The sequence below is a fragment of the Sceloporus occidentalis genome, unplaced genomic scaffold, assembly GCF_023333645.1.
Source record: "Sceloporus occidentalis isolate IW3139 unplaced genomic scaffold, rSceOcc1.0.p SCAF_3, whole genome shotgun sequence".
Classification (NCBI taxonomy): Eukaryota; Metazoa; Chordata; class Lepidosauria; order Squamata; family Phrynosomatidae; genus Sceloporus; species Sceloporus occidentalis.
In genome coordinates, this window is record NW_028316983.1 from 29,265,642 (window position 1) to 29,281,917 (window position 16,276).

Here is a 16,276-nt window from a genome sequence, read left to right on the forward strand (position 1 = left end):
TTTTACAATGCAATTCTTCCATCAAAACATTAACTGAAATGCATATATTACAAATCATTTCACAGGAAAAAGCATACATTAATGAAAATAGCACACAAAAAGGCACATATTAGAGAAATGTGCTTGCAAATAATTCTGTACTCAGGAAAACCTCATACAGAAATGACTATGAATTTTAACCTAGAAGAAAATAGCTACATATTTTCATGGAGACTTTTAGAAAAGGTTTGCAAATGGATGGGAAAATAAAAACAAATGTATGCTTGAAAAAAAGGTGAATGTTATACAAAGAGAAAGAAATAGACTTGTCTATCTCAATGTAAAAGGTATTTGTGAGCAGCAGTCTGAAAAATTAGCACACCTCCCTAGCATTTTGCCTCTAAAGATTACTAATATTTTCCATTTATATTGAACACTCACCACTGAAGTAACCAGTTTTATTCACACTGAGACAGGCAATCAAATTCTTCCTCGTGCTGCCTGGCATTAAATAAAGTCCTACTATTATGACTGATAGATCATAAGCATCTACTGAATAGGTCCTCTCCATCCGTGCAAAATAAATGCAATTGTCTCCTGTTACACATTTCCCCCCTAAGTTGATGGTTTTGCAGGAATGGCATATTTCCTCTGCTCTCAACACACACTGTGCTAACTGTGGGGCTGTACAGACAGCCCTGAAAGTCTGAAGCTGCCCGTTTTTGCCCCAAACGGAGGCTGCACCAACTAAATGCTGCGGTCTCCAGGAGGCACAAAAAGAACTCGCTTCCAGCAGTTCTTTCACATGCACTGATGACACACACATGGCGCGGCAGTATCTGGAGGCTGCGCTGAGCATATGTCATCATGGTGGCCCATGTGTGGATGGGGGCAAGCCATGATGGCACCAGGAGTGCACGGTAGGGCTCGGGAGCATGCAGATGCTCCACATTTCCGAGCCCTAAAATTGCCCCCAGGCCGGAAAGCAGCGGTCTATACTGGGCCTGTATTCCTAGTGGTTGTGTATTACAGACAGGTTTGTTAGAAAATTAAGGCGCGTTACAGACGGCCCAGAAGGGGCAGTCTCGCGCCGCTGCTGGTTGCTGTGTCCGGGAACCACAGCATCCAAACCGCGCAGTTCCCAGACGCAGCAAAGAAGGAGCGCGAAAATTGCGCTCCTTCCTCGGCCCCGGAAGAGATGCCACAAGGCGCTAGTCCGCACTCGCGGCGTCACTTCCACTGCGCAATGTGCGGATGCAGAGCGTCCGCTACATCAAAATGGCAGCGGCCATGTGGAACGGCCACCACCATTTTGACGTAGTCATTACACGTGAGGGGCAAGGCATGTCAGGAAGCACCACCCCTCGCATGTAATGATGGCGCGATGACAGCGCCTCATGGGCCCATCTGTAACGCGCCATAGTCTCCCCCATAGTGAACCAAGGACATTGAGGTGGAGCCTCGTGGGTGATGCACGAGAAAGACAACTATGCAGTTGTTCCATAAAGGCCTTTGGCCAGTACGCAAAATATCTTCCAAGAATTATTTCTCCCCATATCAAAGAATGTGTTGGCAAATTAATGATACAGTTTTCAGCTGAATATGTAAATTTAAGAAATGGTGTCTCGGATCAGATCAGAGGTCAGTTTAATCCAGCATCTCACAGTGGCCAAAGTGTCGCTTTCGGAAGTCCAAAACAGGGCATGCTGGCAATTGACCTCTTCTCTTCCCTTTCTCTGGCAGATGATATTCAGAGACACGCTGCTTCTGAACCCTGAGACAGCATACAGCAACCATGACTATTAGCACTGGTAGCCTTATCTTCCATTAATTGGTTTAATTCTCCTTTAAAGCCATCCAAGCCAAGATTCTTCTTCACATCTCACAGCAATAGATTCCATAAATTAACTATTTGCTTCATATGAAGAAGCAAAATCTCTGAAGGTGCTTAAATACCAAAATTTGAATGAAATATTTCAAGAATCTCACACTAGTCATTTTGTGAGTACACAGCACTCTTAGGACCCAGCAGTGCTCTTTAGATAACTGGGAGAACACTCTGTTATTTGATGCATGGATCCCACTACACCTTGCTTTGGATTGAAAGCATGATTATTTCTATGAACGTATTGTGGGATATCTCTGTCCCTTTTAGAGGAGTTCTGTGAGGCATTTCCCCCCCAGCATCCTGTGTTCTGTTAAAAAGCACTCCAGCTCCTCAAAGATTGGGAGGCACTTGGCTGAGGAGGTAGATATCTGCAATTTTAAGCCCTGACAGATCACAGAAGGCCCCCAAGAAACTGTAAACAGACTGAGCATCTCCTTTTTTGGTAGTGTATAATCGGTGTGATTAATTTCACTGTAATCTGTGGGAGATCCAGTGACATATTTATGTCTTCTATTGCCTGAAGAATTGGAGTTGGCTTCACAGTGCCCAGGATGTGGAGTATAAGGTAGAAAAAATATTTACCTTGAAGTGGGCGAAAGCTTTAACCCTCCAAAGATTAGACTGTCCTACATTCCAACCAAAAGCAGCATAGCATGATGAATTCAGCTAGCGCTTTTGCTGAACTAAGACCAATTGATGGATAGTTTTAAGCAGCCTTACATTTTCAAGTGCAGAAAATGTTACTATATATTGACTGAATCAAAATATTATGTAGTCCATAAGAGGGAAGAATGACATGTTTGTAGTATCCAGCCTGTGAAATGTAGAAGAAAAGAGAGGAATTCTTCTGCAGCACTCTCATGTATTGCATGAAGCTGCTTGGTCCTAGTGAAAATATTAGCCTGAATTTTACTGTTAGTCTCAATTGGAATAGATCCATTAATCAATGAAATTTACCTAAGTACTGACTCACTATTTAACCATTGATTCAATGGGTCCACTTGAATTAACAAATCGGATTCAGGTGTTGATTTCACTGATCCTGTTAACTTTAGAATATAATTGTAGATCTTTCATGTTCCTTCTTTTAGGAACAATCAATGTCACATACTCTGGCATATTTCATAAGCAAAGATGCGGTTTAATAAGTAGAGTTAAAACAAGAATGCAAAGAATGTTCACAAATTTCCTCACCCTCAATGAAAAAGGGCATATTTATACATTGAGATACTCAAGGATTTTTAAAAAGTTGTGGTTGTGTGTGTTGTTGTTCTTTTACTTCATCTGAATATGGACGTTCTGCATTGCCCAAAAATGTCTGGCCAATTGCATAAGGAAACCTACACCTGTGTGAGACACCAAAATGATACCAACTATTACCTGGCAAAAGGGGATCTAACCACTTGCGTACCGTGAGTGCAGAGGCTAGGTTTTGTGACCAATATTTATACCTGAAAACTAGCCTCTGGGGGTGTGTTATCTTGTGAGGTAACAAAGGCTTGATGTTCTTTCTTAGGAATCAACAATGGGATTCTGGACTGGTTGATGGCTTTAACTTTAGGGAAACAAAAACAGTGACTGGATTAGGATAATCCCAGGGTGAGTGGACAGGCAGGTTGGCTGGACACATGGCAGGGGATAGGCAGAAAGAGCTTGCTTATTACTTTGGTGCAATGACACATCCTTTGTCTCTTGGTGCAAGAGGAAATGCAGACGATGTGGAGGAAGGAAGAAGCAATGAGTACACCCACTTAGCCTTGATGGTATCATTACCAGGATCATCCACAAACCCTTGGGTCTTTGCTTCTTTTCTCATGGGAGCTTCCCCTAATGTTCCAAAAGGTCATCGTGACCTCTTAAGAACATGCTTGTTCCAGACCTGAAATATGAAAATATGGATTTCCCAAATACAGTGCAGTTTATGCAGGGGGTGCTAACACCATGCAACAACTATATGATATACAGCTACCCCTCTGGATGTTCAAAAGCCCAGCCAACACCTTCCCCCAATTGGCAACTGTAAGCTCAGTCTTTCTAAGCCATTAGTACCTCCACAGAATGACAGGAAAGAAATAACATCAAACAATCCCTCATTGTGCTAATCTGTACATGTCTTCGTGCCATAAGGATCTTTTCCCAAAGACTGATGGATTCAACATTTAATGCTTATTGACTTCTGTATTTAATGTTAGTCATTTGTTGTATAAAGTTCTAACATCAGTCCCTCACATGCTCTGTCTTCCTTTTAAGCACTCATATACACACATGTACATGTATACACATACACAAGGGTGTAGACAGTGCCAGAAAGAAAGAAAGAAAGAAAGAAAGCATCACCACCCCCTGCAAAGGAGAAAAGAAAAGGGAATTGTATAAATTTTGCATGTGCTAATATTTATTTATTTATGGAAATTTGGAAATAATTAGCCATAGCCATAGCAGCTTCATTTATATAATGCTTCATACTACTCTAAGCAGTCTCTAAGCAGTTTACAATGTGTATGTTAATTGCCCCCATCAAGCTGGGTACTCACTTTAGTAACCTCAGAAGGCTGCAAGCCTGAGTCAAGCTTGAGCCCTGGCTAACACTGAACGTGCAACCTTGTGGTTTATGAGTGGCTGCATTACTGGCATTTAGCCACTGTGCCACCAGGGCTCCTAGTGTATACAAAGAATGTGACCAGGTTGCCGGCATGCCTCCTTTGGTTGCTGCTCATGGACTGTTACTGAACAGCTTCAAGGCCCTTTCTCTCTCTGAAAGATTCCCCCTGCCCTCGTTTTTTAAAACATTACTTGGAATGACCTTTCTTTCAAGAAGGCACCTTCATATGGAGGACTGTCTTCTGGCTGCTCTTCAAACAGAACACTGCTTTGTAAATCACTCTGAACATAAACCTGAGAAAACCATATGTGGAAATCAAGCACACTTAGTCTTCCTACTATAAATAAGATTGAGCTGAAACATTTGTTTCTGTACACGGAATTTAGAGAGAGAGTGGGCAAATCAAACAATTTTACCCCCCCACACACCAAATAGATGTAGTAAATTAAAAAAATAATAATAATAACACATTTCCATTTATCTATTCAAGAACACATTTCAATTTATTACATATTTATTTCAATATGTATTTGTATAGGGCAGAGGTGAATGTGTAAGACACTGGCTCACTTGCATGGAAAAAGAGAATCTTTAAAGTATGCCAGTTAACACTGGAGGTTCACAGTCTGAGCAGATGCACTACCTTACCTCCCTTCACCTATTTCCCACTGCTTGGACCATGAATTAGTTAAGTATCAGAGTATGTTAAGTGAGAAGGTTCTATGTAAGTACGCTTCAGTATCAATTGGGATGAATAAAGTAGACAAGACCTGGTATTATCTACCATTAAGCCTTACATAATCAAAAGTCTAAGACCGTGGTGGTGAACCTATGGTAAGCGTGCCCTCTCTGGCATGTGAAGCCATTTCTGAGGGCACGCAGAGAGATGTGGGGCTGGGGAAGAGTAGAAACAGGTGCACGCCTGATCCTCATCTTCCCCCTGCCCTCCCAGGCCTTCAGCTGTCCCCAGGGAAGTCCTGGCCCCAGAAGTCCCATCCTCAGAAAGTGTAAGTCCCCCCAGAAGTCCTGCCTACCGGCACCAGGTAACATCCAAGCGGAAACACCTTTGAGTTTGGGCACTCAATCTCTAAGAGTTCACCATCACTATAAATAATCAATAATAAATTTTTTATTTATATCCCACTTATTTGTAAGAAACAATCAAAGCGGCTTCCAACAATTAAAATAATACAGATGTACAGACATAACAATAATACAAATATATACAACCCCTCCTTAAAAAGGAATTAAACCATTCTAAGATTAAAATTTAAACATTAAAATCAACACATTTATATTACAATCACACGATATCATAATGCAAAAACAGTGGGCAAACTCACCCTGGCCAGGATTGTACAAATACAGAATACTCCAAGTATGGGGAATCTATATGTAGCTGGGGGCTATTCTGGGAAGACCTGCCATCAGGTGTTTTAGGAGTAAGGGTGGAAAGAATATTAAAGAATTTTTTTTTAAAAAAAATGTCCAAAAAACAAACAAACAGGTTCAGTAAGTGTCAAGGACCATGATGAAAAGAATCCTGGACTGACAAGATTCTTCACACTTCAGGACTTTTTCTGCAAAAATTTCACATATTTGTTTTGTGCAGAAAATGCTATTTCTTATGCAGAAAACACCATTTTCTACACAGAAAATATTTTCTTATGAAGAAATGTTTTTTCTGCACAGAAAAAAACTGTTTCCAGTGCAGAAAATGCTGTACTTAGGGACTTATTTTGTGCAAAATTAAGACATGGGTGATGAAAAAAAAACATTTCGCAATAGGCATGCATTGACAACCATCTCTCCTTGGGAGGATAACACAAGTGTTATGACAGCATGTGGAGTGGCCCAGAGAAAGATGCCACTCTCCCAACACATTTCATTTTTCATCCTAAGTCATTAGAGGCTCTGCCACTCCTATAGTCTTGTTAGTACTGATAAGACTGATTGCACATAAAACTTGAACCTTCTTTGTAACTTCCCATCTCCTAGTAATTTGAGAGGGGCGTAAAGAAAAATGGCCATACCTCAGCCCACAGGCAGCTGCACAAGTCAAGATGTTTTTAATTCCCCCAACTGCCCTTTTCTTCTGCTGATCTTTCAAAATAGTATTTGCTAGCTATTGATGGCCTATGTTGCCCCAACACTGAGATTATAATGACCAGAAACACAGGAAGGGAGAAACAGTGAAAGAAGCATTGCTAAGATATTCAGGGGTGTGTGTGGCAGCAACAAGTGTCTACCACCATGTGCCAGAGACACCACACCTGGCACTAGACAGGAGGCATGGGCAGTGAAAGGTATGGGGGGAGAGGTAAAAGAGGTAAAAGATAGGTGCACGGGTGTAGGTAGAGAACGGCAGCTTTCAGTCACCCTGGAATCCTGCCTTTCTCCAATGACTAGGTCAGATTTCAGAGTCCTAGATCTCACCCCTGATTAAGGATAGATGGAACACTTCACAGCAGGTCAAGTGATGGTTTGTATACATGTTGAAGGATCTGAGCAGCAGGTGAAATTGGCACCCAGCTAGAGAAAGCAAAGCCCAATGTTCTGTGATCTAATCTCTTGACAAATATTTAACATAAGCATCTATTTGCCTGCTGATTGATTCATTTTCTACTTTTCCCCTACAGACCCTGGCAGTCTTTACCAGATTACATTTTGAGCCTCCCTATCATTTATTTAACAGTCAGCCACTAGGATCTGAAGTATGAGCATCTTAAATGAGTATTGCCTAAGGATCAAGGAATTAACACCTAGTAGTTCTTAGATAATTAACACTAGATCAAATGCCCCAATTTAGCTGAAGCATGCTTCTTAACATAATTAGACTAAACATGAATTAAACCCTACAAGGACATCAATATCTTCTTGGCATGGAAACCCATAGCTACTTTGATCATTAACTGCAGGCAAACTGGAATGATTAATGCCTCTTCAGAGTAGCCTGCTTGTATGCAACATTGTATGAGTGGACATTCTGAAGTTGACAGGGAAGATTAAAACCCTTGCAGATTTAGTTAGACTTCAGCCTCTCTGAGAAGGGATTTGAAATTAGTTTTGAAGACAAATCTCAACCTGGGTGGTGGGATGATGGGCACTTCACTTATGGCACAAGTAAATAGGGGGAAAAATTAACAAGACTGCTACTTGAAGGACTTTCCAATATTTTTGGACTGGTGAGTATTCTGCCAAATGCCTGCTGAAGGGGACTTGCTGTTTGATCATTCCTAACATGGGCTGCCATGATGGGTCCAGCCAGACACAAAACACTCACCATTCCTCAGACAAACTGGTGAAGCTGAAAGAAATGGTAATATTCCCAAGAACCTAAGTACAAGGCAGTGTTGGAATGTGAATTCCAAAATGTAAATATAGAAGCCAGTTAAAAAGGAACTTTTGAACCCACAGTCATCTGCATCAGTATCCAATTTGCTGAAGCCAAACTGCTGAGACAGGAAATTTGTCCAAGAAGTCAGATTTGAGTCCTAAATGCCAAATTTTAGTTTGCTGTCACAAAGAACACAATGCCCATTCCACAGAAGGCAAACTGATGATCCCCAAAGAAACACAAACACACACACAGAAGCAAGATATACACCCATACCATATAGATTACTTCCCACAACAAAAAGAGGTAAAACACAAGCAACATACACATAAATGAAACAGACAGACAGAGGGGTTCCCAAAGTAAAAACTGGAGAGGGCTCCTGTACCTTTGATGGTTGTGTGAAAGAAGACATTTCAGCAGATGTTGCTGGTCATGCAACTATAGGTAACAAGCAGTACCTGCGGAAATGTCCTCTTGTGCACAACCATTAAGATAGGGGTGGGCAACTGTATGAAGGGAGCATTTTACCTCCCAGAGCCAGTCTGATGAGCTGTATGAATGAGTTTCAGAGCACCTGAAATGATGTGATGTTACTTCCAGATGCCATTTTGGCAAATTTTCAAGCAATTTCCCCCTCTCTGTATGTGTGTGTTTTAAAAAGTTTTGCAGGGGGCTTTTTAGGATTAGGAAAAGAGAAACACTGCACTTTAATCTGTGATTGCCCAAAACTCAGCCCTCAATTTCTTTTTTATAATTCAGTAATATTTATTTGGTATTTCAAGGAAATACAGGATGAGGAGTAGGTGGAGGAGGAGGAGGGAAAAGAAGAAGAAAATCACACACACACACACACACACCAGAATACAATTGTCTCTCCACATTTGCAGCTTTGACTTTTGCGGATTTGATTATTTGCAGGTTTGAATAATATGTTCTCTCTAGGAATCTCTATGTCTGAGGTAGAAAACCTATGGCATATGTGCCAGAGGTGGCACACAAAGCCATTTTTCAGGGCATGCAGAGGGGGGGAAGAGGAGGAACCAGTACATGCCTGTTCTTCTTCTTCCCGGGCCTTCAGCTGTCTCCAGAGAGGCAGCTGATTGCCTGGGGGGTAGTAGGAAGAAGTCCCACCCCAGAGGTCCTGCCCACAGCACCAAGGAACACCCTGTGCCAGAGCACCTTTTAGTTTGGGCACTCGGTCCCTAAAAGGTTTGCCATAACTGCTCTAGGTCCTCCTGCTTAACTCTGTCAGATACTGGCCATAGATTTGCACTGAAGGACCCAGAGATTATTAAATAGATTTTTTTTTCTTATAATTTTAGGTCCACCAGCATGATTCTATGGTCATCTTCTGGCAGATGTTGACCATGGAGTTGCACTGGAGGATCTAGAGATTCCCAGAGAGGTGTTTTCTCGGGTTTAAAAAACAATGATATTTTATTGCACTTTTCCAACTTTCATGGGGGTCCTGTGCCCCAACCCCAGCAAATGTGGAGGGCCCACTGTATATACCATATATGCACAATTTTAGTTCATAATATTGTCCCTCCTCACTTCCCATCCTTTTGTCTAATAAAAAGATTACACACTTCTCACTAACTAAAGTGGGTAATCTTTTTAATAGATGAATAGAAATTTAGAGTGAAGCCCCAATTTCCTTTTTAAAAATTTTTTTGTGGGGCTTGGGGCTGGAGAGGTCTTTTGAGGATCTCAAGGGCCACAAGTGGCCTGTAGATTTCATTTTGCCCATCCTTGAAGAAGCAACTGATAGGAACTGTTTTTAATATTATTGGCGGGGGGGGGGGGGGACCTGTCCTTGCATCCTATTATATCTACTGCACAGAAAGTGTTTAACATGCCTGCCAATATTTCACAGTTGAAAAGTAGGACACCTGTGACCAAACAAAATGACAATGTGGTCAAGATGGCAGAAGTTTTTAACAAAGAGCACACAAACTAGGGGAGGCTGCAGCTGTTTGCTTTTGCCTGCGCCCACTGGGAATCTCCTCTTTTCTGATTTTATTGTGAGCAAACTGTTTTTGCACTTTGAATTTTGTTTGCAGCAACTGAAGTAAACTGAGAACAAAGGGGTAAAGTTGGAGGAGGAGGAGAGAGAGACATTTGAAAAGGAACGGAAAACGCGGAATGACAGAGGATTAATCGGGACTATCACTGCCAAATTAGGACAGTTGAAGGACAGGGATTAACCCAATGTATATTCATATATTTTTAATAAATTTTAATACATAATATACATACTCAACATATATTTTAACAGTGTGAGCGATAAAATTGGGTTTAACAGTGACCTGGGCCTCCAAGTCTTGCATGCTTTTTGAGCAACTCTCACACTTCCCTGGGGATCCTGCACCACCATTTGGGAACCACTGGATTTTACTCCATATTTAACTCATCTCTAGTGTGGTTGTAGAATAGGTCTGTTGGTGCAAGGGAAGATGTAAAACATCAGCATTTTAGAAAAAGACATGAGTGAGCACATCTTACAAGGTCTGTATAGTAAAATGGCTCCTTCCTATTTTCTGTCCCCTAGTTGTAGTGAAGTCTAGTACGGCTATTTATATAAAGAATGGTAAACATTTTTCTGATTCTCTTTAAGAAAAGAGTATCTTGACATATCTCTTGTCTTGATGTATTGTGAGAGTTCATGTTTCATATTTTGCAAGTTTTTTTCCACAAAGATTTTGTTTCACACTGGAGTATTTTGTAGTTGTGCAAAGAATTGTATTTTTAACAATTTCTTTGCAAAATTATCCCAAAGTGTGAAAACTCATGGCAAAACAAGCAAAACCCTTGTAGTCTCACACACCAGGAAGAAAACGTTTGATTTTTTCATTCTTGTCTATAGAAGGTTTACCTCCCTCCTGTAAACACAAGCCAACACCTGTCCCCCTTGGACTGTTTATGGGCTCTTCAGCATCATGTTTTATTAGGCTGTAAATGAGATTTGGATTAGCAGAGAGTTCCACAAATATTACTTGGACAACTTTTAAGAACTATCCCCTCCCCCCCTCACCATTCCCTTCTCCTTTTGTGTCGTGTCTTTTAGATTGTAAGCCTGAGGGCAGGGAACCGTCTGTTATCCCCTCTGTTGTAAACTGCTCAGATTCCCAGTGATTGGACGGTATATAAATAAATCCTATTATTATTATTATTATTATTATTATTATTATTATTATTATTATTACACACAGTGAACAAATGCCCATCTGACCACAAAATATAGTTTGTACCTATGCAGGATTAAAACTGGAGCCCATAAACATTGGCTTTTTCCTTGCTCTCTTCCCCCACTACTCTTTTGGGGAGAAGGCAATATCTTGACCCTGGGACTGAGCTGGGTTTCAAATGTACCTGGAAGCAGAAAGGCTGCTTTTGAATGTCCATTAAATTCAATATAAAGTTAGGAATGAGTCAATACCTAGTTCTCAGTTTCTGTGACTGTGTCACACATGGAGTTGCCAAGGAGCCAACAGATGTTTGCTATTGGCAGGCTGGTGAGTGCAACTGAAGAGCCTTGGTACAATGAATAGGAAGGTCCAATGCAGATGTGTATTCTGGGATTCCATATCTCCAATGCTATCTTCCTTTGCTTAAAGTCAGAACACAAGCATACATAAATAGTAGGCAATGTCTTTTTGCCTCAGATTTAGGTCAAATTATGTCTTTACCACTTCACTTTCACATACTTATTCTGAGCTTGGAAAGTTTAAAGTAATTTTAATAAGTAATTTATAATTAAAAATAATCATGGATGGCTGAATCCATAGAAAAAGAATCAGTGGATAAGGAGGGATGACTGTATTTGCAAAAAGGGTTGGGTACCTAGGATAGATCCTTTGAAGTTCAGATTAAAACCCAGTGGAAATCCAGTGCTCCAAGGGCATAGAAGCCATCAGCTGCCACCGGAGAACACTCTTGTCTGTTGTGTCTTTGGCTGAAGCATAGCCAGGGGCTCGGGGTGGCTTGATCAGTCCCATGTTAGTAGAGCTATGGACTGAAGTTTCAGTTTTAATGTTACAACCTCTCTCCAAGGTGCTGAAAATCTATTTACAAAACAGTTTCAGCACCTTGAATAGCTTACTTGAACTGAAGATTAAAACCTGGTACAGATTCACTTTCCCGCTGAAAGAGGCATTATTAACTGCCATTGAGCACAATGTAGGTGCAGTGCAGACATCATGTCAAACCATGGTTTATCTTAACTATATAGTAGTTTCAAACTCCAAACATTGTGTGCAGAAAGGCCTAGTTTTAATTCCTAGCATTTCCAAGTAAAGAATCAGATACAGGGTAATGAGAAAGACCCCTGTCTCAAGTATAGGGAATCTGATCTCTGGCCTTGGTTCCTCTACAAACATACCCATCCAGCCTGCAATGTCTCCCCCACCTCCCCATGCAGCAACTGAGCTTAAAAAAAAAAGCTTTCAAAAAATTTTGGAAGCCTCATTGCAAAGCAATGGACAGGTGTAGCTGGGGAGAGAAAGGTTACTTCTTTCATTGCCCTCCAACCTGATTGAATAATTATTATTTTTTTTAAAAAAACCTTCCCATTGGTGTGAAAAGGTAGAAACAAGCAGTAAAGGCAACTGAGGGGAGAAAGGAGAGTCAAGAGCAGCAGGAGGAGGTGGTGGTGATGGTGCAAGACAGAAAAGCAAAAGGAGCAAAAAGAGAAGAATTGATTGTGGGAAGCAGGAGCATTTCTTGAGGGCGGGGAGGAGTGCAGACCACACCAAGTGACATCTCAAGGTTGGGGGTCTCCTGGTGCGCTTCTGGAAAAGGACTGCCTTCAGATGTGTGCTGCTGTGCCTCTCCATGGGTTGACTGGAACACCCAGAGACTAAAGGCCCTTGGAAGGACCGAGTCCACATGCCTGCAGGCAGCAAGAAAGATGGCTGGGACACTGTCAGCATGCCACAGTGAAAACCTGGAGGCTACTGCCTTCACTGAATAGCGCCTGGACCCCTTCAACAGTTGTGGAAAAGGTGGGTAAACGAGTGGCCTGGGGCATGAATGATCCCTTTGGGTGCCCTGGTTCACTAGCTGTGGGCCACAAGTAGACCAGAACCCTCCACTTCCACTTCTAGAACATGGCCACATAGCCCAAAAACCCCACAAAAAAAAAAACTATGGATGCCAGCCATGAAAACCTTCGACTCCACAGTTTTCTCTGTTCCTACAATTGTTGCAGCCCTAGGAATTCCCATAATGAATATAGCAATTTTTCTATCAAGTTTACATGTAACATGCCTTTACAGGAAATAGAGCAAGCATATAGCTGGTAACGAACTATTTAAACAAAATCATAACATTTTCTTTCAGCCAACCATCTCTAACAATTTAAAAACTGAATGATATCAAGTCAAACACTCACTTTGCTAGTGTAATTTCTCTCCACTACAATTTGCATTCAAATTTCTGCAGCGAAATTTGACCTTGCATAAGTAGCTTTTATTAAGACAACATTAGTTTCTGCTTTGTTGCCTCTGGGAAGGTTTTGAATATTAAATTCATTTCTTCAGTGCTTGGAGCTCATCAGCACTAGCTATGCATGACTCTGTTTACTCTGCATAGTTTGGGCTTTATCCAATTTAGATTGTAAATTCCTCACACATCATGGTCATTGTTTATTAATCTTTGGAACCAGAGACACCTAACCAATGACTTAAAACAATTTTAGTTCACACTCCTAGCCCACAGCAAATTGACAGAGAAATAGTCTATAGTGTCCTTGTGATGTCATCTACTTTTTCCTGGCACTTGCTTGGACATTCTTTTGATCTGGTGCTAACATCATCATAGCTCAAGTCCAAGGACATTTCTACACACACTTGAATTCCTGAATGGCATCCTAAAATGGCTCATGGAGGGACAAAAGCTGCATACTTCCACTGTGGGGCCATTTCAAGTGTGGGGTTTGGCAAATTTAATAAATAAATAAAATGTTTTATGAAGACAGGGAGAAGTCTTGAAAACACCCATGGTATCATATATTGTATATACACCTTGCTGTAAAATAATTATTTTCAAACTGTGTTGCAAGGAACCCAGGAGTTCTTTGAAGGCTTATCAGAGATCCCTCAATAAGGAGATTAGAAATGGCAGAAAAGCTATTTTGTCCCACTCCCTTATCTTCTCCAGAACATTGCAAGGGTTGTGAGAGGACACTGGTGTATTTTAGGGCATGCTCCTGATCTCTATGGGTCAAGTAGCAGTTGAGCCAAACAGAACTAGTTAGCACTAGGTATGAAATGAAAAAACACCCTAAAATGTTTTGCAGAATGAAGAAGGCTTCCTCGGTAAATAGAGGTTGGTATCAAAAACACACAGCTTAACTCTGTTAATAAAGCCTCTGAAAAACAAGCTTCTTTTTTCTAAGTATTTTTATGATCCATTCCAACATTTTCTTTCTTGTCCTTTGTCGGCAGAATTGGTTTTGAGAGGATGGCGAAAGAGGATTAGAAAAACACAGATTTCGGGTTCCAGGCTGTAATGTGTCTGCAGTAGACAATGCAACAAAGCTTGAGCTGGGGAGGGGGGGGATGGATTCTACTGTAACTAAACCTATTGCAGCTGTGTGTGCCTGCCTAGAACAGACAAGGTAAACAGCAGCTGCTACCAGCATCTCTTACTGAGCATGCATGAGCAATAAAAGAGAGAGAAAGGGGGAAAGCAAATAAGCCCACTTCAACCATCTCTCTCTCTGTTTCTCTCTCTCTCTCTCTCTCTCACACACACACACACAGAGAGAGAGAGAGAGAGAGAATATTTTAAAAGCATAGATTTATAAGTTTGACTACCAAAACAGAAATCATAAGAAAAGTGGAGGCTGGTGAAAAAATAAAATCCCTGGATGCATTCTAGAAGAAGCCTTCCAGTCTCTACAAGATTCAAAATATTTTTGTTTACTTCTGCAAGATTTACCTGACTGGCTGTTATATTTCACATGCACATATTGATTGTACTGGATAAAAAGTTTGCTAAAACCTGTGGATTGCACTTATTTTTTGTGGTGCAGCCGGAACCCATCCCTATTCTTTCCATATTATTTCTGCCTGTGGTACCAAATGTTCTGTTGAAGAAATAATGCCAAGAACATATCTACTTCATCGACTGAGGAATACATGTAACTTGGAGGTGAGGAAGTCTGAAAATACATAATGCTAGGAGAAAGTGTCTCTCATTTCTGGCAAGGGAATATCTCTCTGTCAGTTAAGAATGGTCAAGGTTTGTTGAGCTCTAATGAAGTCAGCATTGCCTTAGCCTTCATGATTACTTGGTGAATTTTTGAAATACTGAAACATTATCCTGAGCCCTAAATAGCTCAAGGCCACTTGCATCCTCTCCTGAAGGATACTTCTCTGTGCAACAGTCATAGGGCAGAGATGGTCTGCAGCTGTCTTCATCAAGGTATCTTCCTCTACCCACAAAGCTTATTCTGACAGGGCACAATGCTAACCAGAGAAACTTTAGGGCTCCTATTCAAAACACACCTATAATGTCCCAATTAATATAACAGGGCTTTTATTCTTTAGGTCAGTAATAGAGTACATGCCTTACATGCAAATGCTCCCATGTTCAATCTCTGACATCTTCAGATTGAGGCAACACTTATTCCTATTTGAAACCCTGCAGTGTTGCTTCTAACTAGTGTATAGTACTGAGTTTAAGAGACCAATGGTCTGACTTGACAGAAAAGAAGGGAATTTCTTCTGTCGTATTTTTTCAAACATACCTCAGAAAAATTCTTCCATATCAAACTCTGTCTACAGAAGACATAATATAAGACACTTTGGCCTCATTCATACTGGCATAAAAGACCTGGAAGGAACTGGGCTGATTTGGATGCCCCTCCCCCGAATCGCTCCGTTAGCAAGTGCCCACTACAAATGTTAAATCGAATGCATTCTGTGTCTGCTGGCGAGGTGGCCGCTGTCAATCAAGCGATCGTCATGGTGACGTTTTGAAGGGCATCGGAAAGTGTCCTCCCCCTCATCCCTTTTTTCAAAGAGCCAGGCACAGGGTGATTTTTTTTTATAAACCTGTGGGCATTTGGGTCAGATCTGCTCCTCTTCCAGGCAAAGGATGGAATTGTCATGCATTTTTTTATGCTTTTAAAAGCAACATTAGCTTTCCCTTTGCTTCCCTTGCTGTATCTGCTCAAGAAGACAAATCATGCGCATATTTGCTCAAAAAAATGGTGAAAAATGTAACATTGATTGTTTGCGACATTTGTAGCTTCCCCCTCTGCAGTAAGCAAGGAGATCCAAGGATATAAAGTGCAAGCCCAGCTCTATCTGCCTCTGGAATACAAACAATGCGCATATTTGGTAAAAAAAAATTGTTTAAATTTGAAAAGGGGGGGGGTTTGCCTGACGTGAGCTCCGTTCGTGACCTGAACTTTTTCCTCCTGCAAGGGAAGGAATGCCCAGCGACAGAGGGCTGTGGG

The 16,276-nt window shown here is 41.2% G+C and overlaps 1 protein-coding gene across 2 annotated transcripts in view; it reads right to left on the bottom strand.

The window, feature by feature from the left end:
- Positions 1–16,276, bottom strand: part of JPH2 (junctophilin 2) — a 106,830-nt gene that overhangs the window by 19,712 nt on the left and 70,842 nt on the right. The gene's annotated exons all lie outside the window — the stretch shown is intronic.